Source organism: Eschrichtius robustus, chromosome 16 (assembly GCF_028021215.1).
Source record: "Eschrichtius robustus isolate mEscRob2 chromosome 16, mEscRob2.pri, whole genome shotgun sequence".
Classification (NCBI taxonomy): Eukaryota; Metazoa; Chordata; class Mammalia; order Artiodactyla; family Eschrichtiidae; genus Eschrichtius; species Eschrichtius robustus.
The window spans coordinates 8,305,470-8,317,067 of NC_090839.1; positions in this window are offsets into that span (position 1 = coordinate 8,305,470).

Consider the following 11,598-nt stretch of genomic DNA (forward strand, 5'->3'; position numbering starts at 1 on the left):
TTTGAAGAATAATTCTATTCCTGGCCACCTATTCTGAGAAAATAAGTCTACAACCAGAAATAGACTCTTTGTACAAGAGTGGTATTAAAGCAGTTAGTTTATAAAAATGAAGCATTTGAACTACCCTGTGTTCAGCCTATAAGATACCCACAGTGACATGCATTTATCACAATGACAGCTTTGAAAAGTAGTGACATGGGAAACCATGCTGAAAACCAGGTAGGATGCAAAATTCCAATTCCAATTTTATTCTTAAAAACATATCTGTATAGATATAGGTAGATATACTTGGAAAAATATAGAAATGAAACCCATAAAAATGTTGCTATATAATAGTGATTTGATATCTAGGTGTCGGGGATTAAAGGTGACTTTACTTTGCATCTTTACAATTTTCTATATTTTCTAAATTTTTGAAAGTGAATGTGGATTACTCTTATATTCATGTAGAAATCAATATGAATATTAGCTGATACATAATAATGTAAGATGTAATGGTAAGTGATAAAAGCAAGCTATAAAATGGACATAGGGTGATTCTGACTAGAATTTTAAAATCTACCCATAGGTAGAATACATAGGAAGAAATGTATAAAACTATTCTCAGTAGTTGTCACCAGGTGGTGACATGAAATGCAATTATTTTTTCTTATTTGTACTTTCTCAGGTTTCATTTAATGATTATGATCACTTTAATAATACTTGGGAAACTTCTTTTTAAAAGACATGACTGTGCTATTAACCTTCTCAATAAAGATAAAAAAGGTTAGGTAATTCTCACATTCCACCAATCACAGGACCTCAATCATCAGAAGCAAAGGATTTAAATCTAAATAGGTTCTCAGCGTTATTGCCCTGAGTTTCTGAGAAGGAACAAGAAGCTTTCTGAGATATTAAACAGTTAACTACATTTTTAAAATTTTTCTGTAAATTTAATCTTTAATGTGATGAGCAAAAATCTCATAAAACATGATTGTTATTAAGAAATTACATTTATTCACTTAATCTGTAAATATGTTTGCTATAAGAAATTACAGGGGGCTTCCCTGGTGGCGCAGTGGTTAAGAATCCGCCTGCCAATGCAGGGGACACGGGTTCGAGCTCTGGTCCGGGAAGATCCCACATGCCGCGGAGCAACTAAGCCCGTGCGCCACAACTACTGAGCCCGCGAGCCACAACTACTGAAGCCCGCTCACCTAGAGCCTGTGCTCCACAACAAGAGAAGCCTGCGCACCGCAATGAAGAGTAGCCCCCGCTCACCGCAACTAGAGAAAGCCTGTGTGCAGCAACGAAGACCCAACGCAGCCATAAATAAATAAAAAAATTTATTAAAAAAAAAAAGAAATTACATTTATTCACTTAATCTGTAAATATGTTTGCTATAAGAAATTACTTTGCCAACTTAACCTGTAACTAAATCTATGAACTTTTAATAATTAGTCCAATATTAAAAAGAAAGATGTAGAGATATAGATATAAGTAGATAACCCTTCTCTTGTTTGTAAGAACACTTCATAGCAGCACTATTTACGATAGCTAAGACATGGAAGCAACCTAAGTGTCCATCAACAGACAAATGGATAAAGAAGATGTGATATATATATATACACAATGGAATATTACTCAGCCATGAAAAGAATGAAATTTTGCCATTTGCAATAACATGGATGGACCGGGAGGGTATTATGCTTAGTGAAATAAGTCAGAGAAAGACAAATATTATATGATATCACTTATATGTGGAATCTTCAAAAATGATGCAAATGACCTTATTTACAAAACAGAAACAGACTCACAGACATAGAAAACAAACTTATGGTTGCCAAAGGGGAAAGGTGGGGGGAGGGATAAATTAGGAGTATGGGTTCAACAGATACACTACTATACATACAAAATAGGTAAACAACAAGAACTTACTGTATAGCACAGGGAACTGTCTTCAATATCTTATAATAACCTATAATGGAGAAGAATCTGAAAAAGAATATATATTATTCTTTCTATATACTGAATCGCTTTGCTGTACACCTGAAACTAACACAATATTGTAGATCAACCATACTTCAATTTTTTTAAAAAAAAGAAAGCTTCAGACTCAGTCTTGTTTTCTCCAATACACTGCTCAGAATTAAGGGTGCCTCTAGCAGATTCAAATCCAAACACAGAACAAATACCATAATACTGTAGTTAAGAGTGAGTTGCTCTTGTGGATGTGCATGCAAATTAAAGCGGGTTCATTGAAGTGTCTTCGCAGAAGTGAAGCTGAGGAATGGAGAGAGATGACACGGGGCCTGAGTTTGTAAAAGTGTTTCCCTGCTCAAACTGAGCTAAGCTATCTCTCCTCCTGAACATTTCGATGACATGAGTCAACAAGTTCATTATTTGCCTATGAAACTTTGGTTTAGCTTTCTGTGATTTCTAATCAAAAGAGTGTCCACTGATATATTCTGGCTACATCAGTGTCTTAACAGAGCCTGGGGCAAGGGCTTGCTGCAGGGAGTCGATGTGGGGAGGTGATCCTGAGGAGGTAGGAGCTGGGGCTCAGAAAATGTTAAAAGGCAAGGACGGGAAGCTTTTCCAAGGGCTGGTCACCAAGCTGGTTACCCTGTGGGTAACTGGAGATTATTCCTCTTGGGAACTCTTTGGAGAAATCGTGCACCACGTGTCTCAGAATTGTTCTCGCCATAGAGATGGCATTTATCCACCCATCCTTATTTGGTCAAGGGTTGCCCTGCGGTGTCAACTCCCTTGCACTTCCAGGATTGTTCTTACATCGTAATGGCTGCGAGAGCTCTCTGTACCCTGTAGCCAACAGAAAAGCCCCAAGAGGTGAGGCAGAGCTGAGGTAAGATGCACCTGTGCAGAGCTCACTGTCAGCTCAACGGCCAGAGTAAAAAGACAGGTCAAGGAAAATACAACAAGGCATTAAAGATACCCAACACCACTAATACCAGTTACCAGCAGGACACAGTGGTCCTCTGGGATTGGACTCTACAATTTTTTACGAGCCCAGAAGAAAACAGGGCTGAATCCAGCGGAGCCCAACCAGGATTAAATATTGATGTCTCCCACCACTGTTACATAAGACTATTAAATAATCCCCTTTGGGAAATTTCCCAGAGTCTTAGGGAATTGTTTGATCTTAGGGATCAAAGTCTTAGGGAATTGTTCTGTTGCAGAACTGAGTCAGACCAGGTGTGTGTGCGTACAAGTGGGCTTTCCCCTGAAATGAATGGATGGCCTCACTGCCGTTCCTCGCTGGAAGAGATGGTCCTGGATCTGACAAATGAGAGCGAGGGAGGTCAACTTCAGATCAGGTGAAGAAAAACCTTATTTTTCTCACCTTGACCCAGAGTTTAAGGAGATGAGGGAAGCAGGAGTGATCCTGGCCTTCCTCACTTCCTCATTCATTCACCACATACTTACTGAATGTTACCAGGCCGCATCACATCATTTGCAGGGCTCAGCGCAAAATGAAAATGGGGGAACCCCTTGTTCAAACATTATTAAGAATTTCAGTATGGCAACAGCAGAGCATTAAACCAAGTGTGGGAATCTTCTGACTGAGGAGCGCTGTGTGACCGCACAGGGCACACGTGACCCCTGAATGTCATCTATGGGTCAAACATTGTGCAAAGTTTCAGGCATATGTTGGCAAACAAAGCACATATGGCACCTGTCCTCATGGGGCTTCACGTCCAGGCTAGGATTTATGTGGCTCCTGCCACCAGGATCCTTTCCTGGGTATCTTTCACAGTTTGAGCCCTTGCTATAGTGAGTTTGATTCTAGTAATTAAATACTTTTTCATGCAGCCTCTTCCCTAAACCTCTGGAGCCCAAACGAAGAATCACTGATCCATTCCAGTGCGGGGGGTGGGCACGGATGGCTGTGTCAAGGGTGGTCAGGTGTGTCTCTGGGAAGCACGTTGGTCTCCGACGAGCAGCTTCCTAAGGGATTGTCAAGTATAGTTTTAACATTAGCAGCAGTTGATTTATAATCTGATTTACAACCCAACTGCTGAGTTTTTGTGACTCCATGGAGTTCCCGGCTCACCACGTAGGACATTCCCACCACTTCTTATGGCCTTCAGACCTGAGCACGTAACACAGCTACCCCATCCGCACAGGCTCCAAAGATTCTGAGTCCAGGACCACTGAACTCCCTGATACTCCCCCGCTAATACTTACAACTATTCCTCACCTGCATTTTCAGAGAACATCTCTCTGCAGCTTCAAAAGCTTGTCAAACGCCAGGATCTGCGTAGGGAACAAGAGCTTCCAGAACCAGCACCAGCCCCCGACTAGTTCTCCTGAACTGGGAGCAAACGGCAGGTGCCGCCATGGGAGGTGGGGAATGGGGCTCAGGTGCAGGAAGTACCATTCCTGACTCAGGTGTTCTAAGTCAGGGACTTCCTGTTCCTGCCCTCCCGTGGATAACACTCTTCACATTACAGGAATTTGTATTTCCCATCACTGGGTTGGATGAATTGCGCTTACCATGTTCTTACCTGTGGGTTCTTTCACCTTAGCTTATGTTATGATGGGTTCAGTAAGTTAATGATTAAAATCGTAGGTATCCTTCTCTGAAGATCTTAATTCTAAAGGAACATCTTCACCTGCTGGAAATGCTGCAAAGCAATTCTATTTAAAATGTAACAAAAGAAAAAGAATGGAAACCTAAGGTGCATTTCATTTTAAAAGTCTCTAATTCATACCTAAAAGTATAATGCTTTATACTGAAGATAGTTCACGATGAAGTAGTAGATACTTTTAATTTCAAAAGTGATTGCTTTTTGTATGTATATTATACTTAAAGAAAAGTTTTCTTTTTAAACAATTTCCACTATTTTTTTCCTCTGGGTGATATGATTATAGGTGATTTTTTAAAAATTAATTAATTTATTTATTTATGGCTGTGTTGGGTCTTCGTTTCTGTGCGAGGGCTTTCTCTAGTTGTGGCGAGCGGGGGCCACTCTTCATCGCGGTGCGCGGCCCTCTCACTATCGCGGCCTCTCTTGTTGCGGAGCACAGGCTCCAGACGCGCAGGCTCAGTAGTTGTGGCTCACGGGCCTAGTCGCTCCGCGGCATGCGGGATCCTCCCGGACCAGGCCTCGAACCCGTGTCCCCTGCATTGGCGGGCAGGTTCTCAGCCACTGCGCCACCAGGGAAGCCCACAGGTGATTTTTGTTGGCTTCTTTTAAATTATGTTGCATTTCATAACTGCTAAGAATGAGCTGCTAAAGCTTTAATTCTTTCTCTGAATCCCACATAAAAAACTTTCTCCAAAATCAGTGATCACATAGTAAGTAGTTGATAAAGGAATATTATCCACCTGGTGCTCCAGCACAAATGCTCTTCAGCTCAGAAAGGAGCTGCCTACTTCAACCCACACAGGGAGATAACATGTTCTCCTGAGCAAAAGAAACCAGTTTCAAAAGCTTCCAAGTTACCCAGAACAAAACAAGGAAATTTAGCTGAGACCATTTTAAGGAAAAATGCTTACTCACCATAAACCTACCTCCATTTAGTTATTTTCTCTGTCTTGGTTCCCTGAGAAGTTTGGAGTAGACATGGGAGGTGAAATCTGTGGGGTCATCAGTATCCATCTGCAGGATGTCATTTATTCTGAATGAGAACCAGGATGACTTTTGTGAACAATCTTGGGTCTCAAATTCAGATGCCCCAGAGAGGTATGCAAATGTGTAATCCAATAGCTGCTTGAGAAATAAAAATGCCTAAGCGATTTGAGCCTTAAGAATGTGAAAGCAAGAATATTATTCAAATACTTTGCTGCTATTCAAATGATACCAGCAGAGTACCCCTCTGGGTCATTGTGTCCTGCAGTGCTGGTGCTGACGATGATTTAGTGGTAGGTTTCTGTTTTGGAATCCTTCCACAGCCCAAGCTTGGCCATCCAGCCTGTTTTGCAAACCCCTGTCCAATGCCAGATAAATCCCTTATTGATTAGGATAGCCAGGGCCAGTTTCTGTTGCTTACAACCCAAAGATTCTGAATTGCTACCAAATCCACAAGTGTATTCTCCACCAGGAACTGTTAGGCCATCAGGGCTCTTTCTTCATTTCTGCTCTCTGATCAGCTGCTTCAACTTTCTTCATCTCTGCAAACCTGCTTCCTCCTCTGCTTCAAGTTATATGGCGGGGCAGAAGATGATCCCCCCCATAACTTCTGATCAAGAGACCGGTTTGCATGGGTGGGTGGGCTGTTTCCAAAATCCCAAATCAATGCTTCAGAGTAAGAATCCAAATGGCCCGCATGGGTCTATTGTCCACCCCTCCTGGTCAGTCGATGGCCAGAACCCATTGTCACGCTGTGCCATCATGCCTGCCAAGGGCCCAGGCCTGGGGGGTGAGTGAGAAAAACCATTTCCAGACAGTGGGGCAGAGATGTGCCCCTTCACAGGCTGGCAAACACTGCCAAAGGAATCCCCTTCATCCAAGATGCCGTTGTTACTTTCATAATGATTTCCTGCTCTCCAAAATGTAACCCTAGATAATTTCTCTGCCTCTTCACCTCTACCCCCAGTTTTTTTTTCCAAGCTCTTCCTAACCCTTTATCATGTTAATCTATGCATGTTTAATCCCTTCCTACTTCTGTAGAGCTTCCATAAGTGACATTTCCCTTGAAACATTTCTTCATTTTTTTAAAGTGAATATGGCATTTTTTTCCATGCCCCAATACTTTTCCTTTTTTTTAAAATTTATTTAATTTATTAATTTATTTATTTTTGGCTGCATTGGGTCTTTGTTGTTGCACGCGGGCTTTCTCTAGTTGCGGCTAGCAGAGGCTACTCTTCATTGCGGTGCGCAAGCTTCTCATTGCGGTGGCTTCTCTTGTTGCAGAGCATGGGCTCTAGGTGCAGGGGCTCAGTACTTGTGGCTCATGGGCTCTCGAGCACAGGCTCAGTAGTTGTGGCAAACGGGCTTAGTTGCTCCGCAGCATGTGGGATCTCCCCGGACCAGGGCTCAAACCCGTGTCCCCTGCATTGGCAGGCGGATTCTTAACCACTGCACCACTGGGGAAGTCTCCCTTGAAGCATTTCTACTGTCTTTACCATTGGTTTTTTAACGCTCACTTTTTTGTCTTTCGACATGGGCTTCCTTGAGTCATGATTTTGGGAAGCTCTGCTTTGGGATCTGAGATCACAGCCTGGTTCCTGGCATGCACCTCTTTGGGTGTTTCATAAGATTGTCAGACAGCAGAGACCATAATTTTGTAAATGGTGCAAAGATAGTTTCTTGAATATTCATTGGTAAATAAAACGGTAGGGGATAGTCACTTTAGAAAGCGGGCTTGGTCTTATGTGCCTTCACTCACTGTCTTAATTAAAATATCCTGGTTCATTTTACCTGATGTGAAAAAAAGAATTGGTCTATTTATACCTCGTGGGCCATAGGCATTAAGGTAACAGAGGGACACAGAAGAATATTGTCGTTGGGGATAAAGGGAAAAGTGCTTGACACTGATACGAGTGGTTCTCAAAAATTTGAATTTCACATCCCCATAAATTTTTAAAAATATGGATTGGGGAGCATCAGAGAGCTGCCAACTTTTTATTTTGCTAAGGAAGGACACAAAACCAAGGAAGGTTAAAACTGAAACCAAAAACAAAAGCAAAGACTTTGCCATATAAAAGAAAAGAGCAGAAACAGAATAAAAAACAATCCTTCCCAGTAAAGTTGATAAACTTGTTCCAACTTTTTAAAATCCCAGGCCACCAAAGCAATAGACCACCCAGCAAAACCTTCCAGTGAACCTGCATTTGGAATCTGCTCCAGGACACAGTCTACCTTTCCAGAGTGTAGCTTTTAGAAGGGGGCCAAAAAACAGCACTTCTGTTGGAATTCTTCCCTCCCTCACCCTTGGTTTCCTACAGAAGAGAGAGCATGCTCCCCCATCTAAGTGTGGTGTCTTCCTGTGCATGCAGGTCCAGCCGGAAGCAAAACAGAGCCTTATACTACCTGCTTGCCATGTGCCATGTGCCAATAATAGTCTAAGTGGTGTCCTTACAGCCACCCATGAGCTTGGTAATATCCTCCTTTTCACTGATAAGGAAGCCAAGGCTGGAAAAAGTGATTCCACTTGCCAATAGTCATAGAGCTTGATGAATTCTGAAGCTGAAATTTGCACCCAAGTACATCTGATGCCCAAGTCTATTTTCCAAACAATTTTCTCCTCTAAGATAAAGACAAGGATTTGGACAATGAAGTGATGCACACATTTTCATTTTAGAGAAAAGTTATTTTATTAAACTACTTGTTTTATGTTTTAGACCCCAGAAAATGTCAGTAGCCCTGTGGCCTCATCATGGTACTCATCCTGTTGAATAACAAAATATCTGAGTCACTTACGCTTCATGGAGCAAAAACACATGAGGAGCTCTATATGTGACTGAATGGTTTTTAAATCAAGTCACAAGCTCGGGCATGAGGATACTATATTCATTTATGTTGGCGAGATTAATTGATTGTGAATGTTGTATAAGTAAAAGTGAGTGGACGGACACCCCGGGGACACTATTGTTGATGAAACACCGAGGACTCATTGCTCACAAGTCTCAGAGCAGGGCGAGGGGTGGAGGTCCTCTTGTTCATTCCATAAAATGGCTATTTATTTCAATGAAAAATAATTTCCCTCCATCCCCATACCTTCGGACACCTGTCCAAGTCTGAATTTAATTTTTCTACATTCACATGATGCCTTGCCCCTGCATAGGTGGAATTCTCATTGAGCTCTATGAGTAGAGATTCTTCTGCCCCTGAAAATACACTCTGACCTTCTACAAATGCCTCAGATTCCCTTAGCAGGGATTTCTCAGTCCCTGAGAGAAAGGGCTTCTCTTGAGGATACGCTTGTGCGAGAAACCAATTCAGATTGAGGTCGGTCAGCACCCTCAGCTTCCTTTCTGAGAGCTGATTTGGATAAAAGAAAGGGTAACAGAGTGAGTGTGCACGAGACATGACGAAAACACATAAAGAGCCATTTATTTTGTATTTATTTCCTGCTGGCCAAGCACTATTCTAGGTGCTTTCCATGAATTAACTCGACCACTTTAATAGACTTAGGAGGTAGGTATGATCATAATCCATGTTTTATAGATGAAGAAGCTGAGACACAGAGATTCTGAGCCATCTGTTCAAGGTTGCACAGCCAGGAAGTAGGGTAACTGGACTTCAACTTGGCTTAAATCAACCCCTTGTAACCACTACACTAAGCAGCCCATCGAGATGCGTTTGCAGAGGTGCTGATGGGGGCAAGAGTATTGCAAAGACAATGTTGGGGCACAAAATACAACCTCGGAAGATCTGATAGCAACATAATGTTTCATATGACTGTATTAGCCAGTACTTTCTAAGATGCAAGAGGAGACACCCAGGTCAAAATGGAATTAGCAAAAATGAGGAATGTGTTGGCCCCTGAACAGAAAATCAGGAATGGATGGATACATGGTCCCAAACGATACCTTCAGGATTTGATGTTCCCTTTCCCTCACCTCCACTTCTTAGCTCTGCTTTCCTCTGAGTTGGCTTTGCCCTTAGGGCAGCCTTCTCTACATGGTGGCACCCAGCCAATTTGGGCTCTCAGCTACCCCTCCCGGTGGAAAGTCTTCTCCCTCCCAGTTGCTCCAGCAAAAGTCCCAGGATTCACTGACTTGACTGACTTGAATCATGAGCTTATTCCAGATGGATGCACCCCATCTTACCCAAGCAGATGGAATATGCTGATTGGTCCTAAATTGTGATCCCTCCCTTGGAGTATGAGATAACCCTGTATAACCACACAGAGTGCTGGTGGGAGAAGCAACACCTCCAAGAGAAGTCAGAAGACAGCCCGGATGCTGGGTTCAAAACCCATAAAAGTTCATCACTCTGATCCCAGCTCTGTTTCATTTTAAACACATGTCCTCAGAACAATTATATTTCTCAGGAGCTGGAAGACAGGCGGCCACGTGCCTCTAAACTTAGCGCTCAAGAGCATTTTTTGCAGCGTTTGGTTGATCAAGTGACTCACAGATAACTTCTATGTGCAACATTTCAGGACCTGAGAAATTGACCAAAGTTCACTCCTTCCCGATGCTTACCTTACAGAAGCTGGTTCCGCCTGTGAACTGGGGAAAGTATGGAAGATGGTCCTAATAGCATTATTCAGTTTAATTCTTACTTTAAGCAACTCGTGTTTATTTAAATAATTTTAACATTCACACCTGTGCCACCAAACACAACCTTGAAATAATAAAACGCCTCTGTAATACTAGAGCATGGCAACCAGGAACCATTTGATAATTAGGTTTAGAGATGACAGTAGGAAATACTGTCCCTTTGTCTTTAGGGTGAATAAAATATATTTGTGTTTCTGATCAGGATTCTTTGTGCGATTATCTGTGTGGGTCTCCTTCAGCTGTTAGCTGTGAAGGACCTATCCCTGATCCTCCAGGTCTTAGTGAGGCCAACTACTTCTCATAATTGAAGTCTGAGCTCAAATGTTAGTTCCTTAGGAAGGCCTTTGCGGATAACCAGAGCACAGTAACCATACATAACCCCATTTTATCTCCATCCCATCTCCCTATTTTGTGCCTATCTGAAATGATTCTATTTCTTTGATTACACGTGTGTTGTCTGTCATGTGAGCTCCAAGAAGTCAGAGGCCTTGTCTGTGTTATCCATCATTGTATCTCCAGTGCCAAGAATGGTGCCCGGCACATAGTAGGTGCTCAGTAACCATTTGTGGAATAACTTCACTTCCAAAGAATTCCATTCTACCTGGATAGAGTAAAAAACAAAACGAGACCACCAGGAACGTACGTTAAATTATTTTTTAACAGAAAAGCCCATTATTCTGGAGGAATCTCAGTGTTCATGTAAACATACAAGAGCCCAGACTATTCTATCCAAGTTGCAATGAGGTTGGACTCTGTCATTTGATGTCACCAGGAACTAGAATACAGGAATTTGCATAGCTGTTCTCTTTCGGTGGAAAAATCAGGTAATGAGATCTGAACGGTGAGGGCTATCTGGCATTTGCTGCTACACATAGGCTGCCTAAGTACTCTGCTAGCTAAACGTTTTTCCCCCAAAGATAAAAGGACTCTTCTAGAGTTTCCTTGTTTTAGAATTGCTCACCTGGCCCAGTTCATGAATATTGACAAACAACTGGATATCCACTTCCATTCTTTCTGGAGTTTACTCACCCTGACGATGGAGGTACTTTCCATCAGTTCCGTTTAAGGTGCCAATCCAGTGTGGAAGTACACATGTAGTGGTTCAAGCTCTGGCAAAACACAATCAGAGCTCAATAATCCTTCATCCAAGTCAACAGCCATAGTAAGATATGTCAAGGCAGGCTCTTGACAAACAGGAACGAAACAGAATGTACTCTGGGTCCAAAATAATTAGCAATAATAATCCTGTCATGGAATTTCCCTGATTTTCACCCTGATGGAATTAGCCAAGTTACATCATGCAAGAAAGCATAGAATGGGGACCCATGTGATGATGAATTTTTTTAAAAAATTTATTTATTTTATTTATTTATTTTTGGCTGTGTTGGGTCTTTGTTGCAGCGCACGGGCTTTCTCTAGTT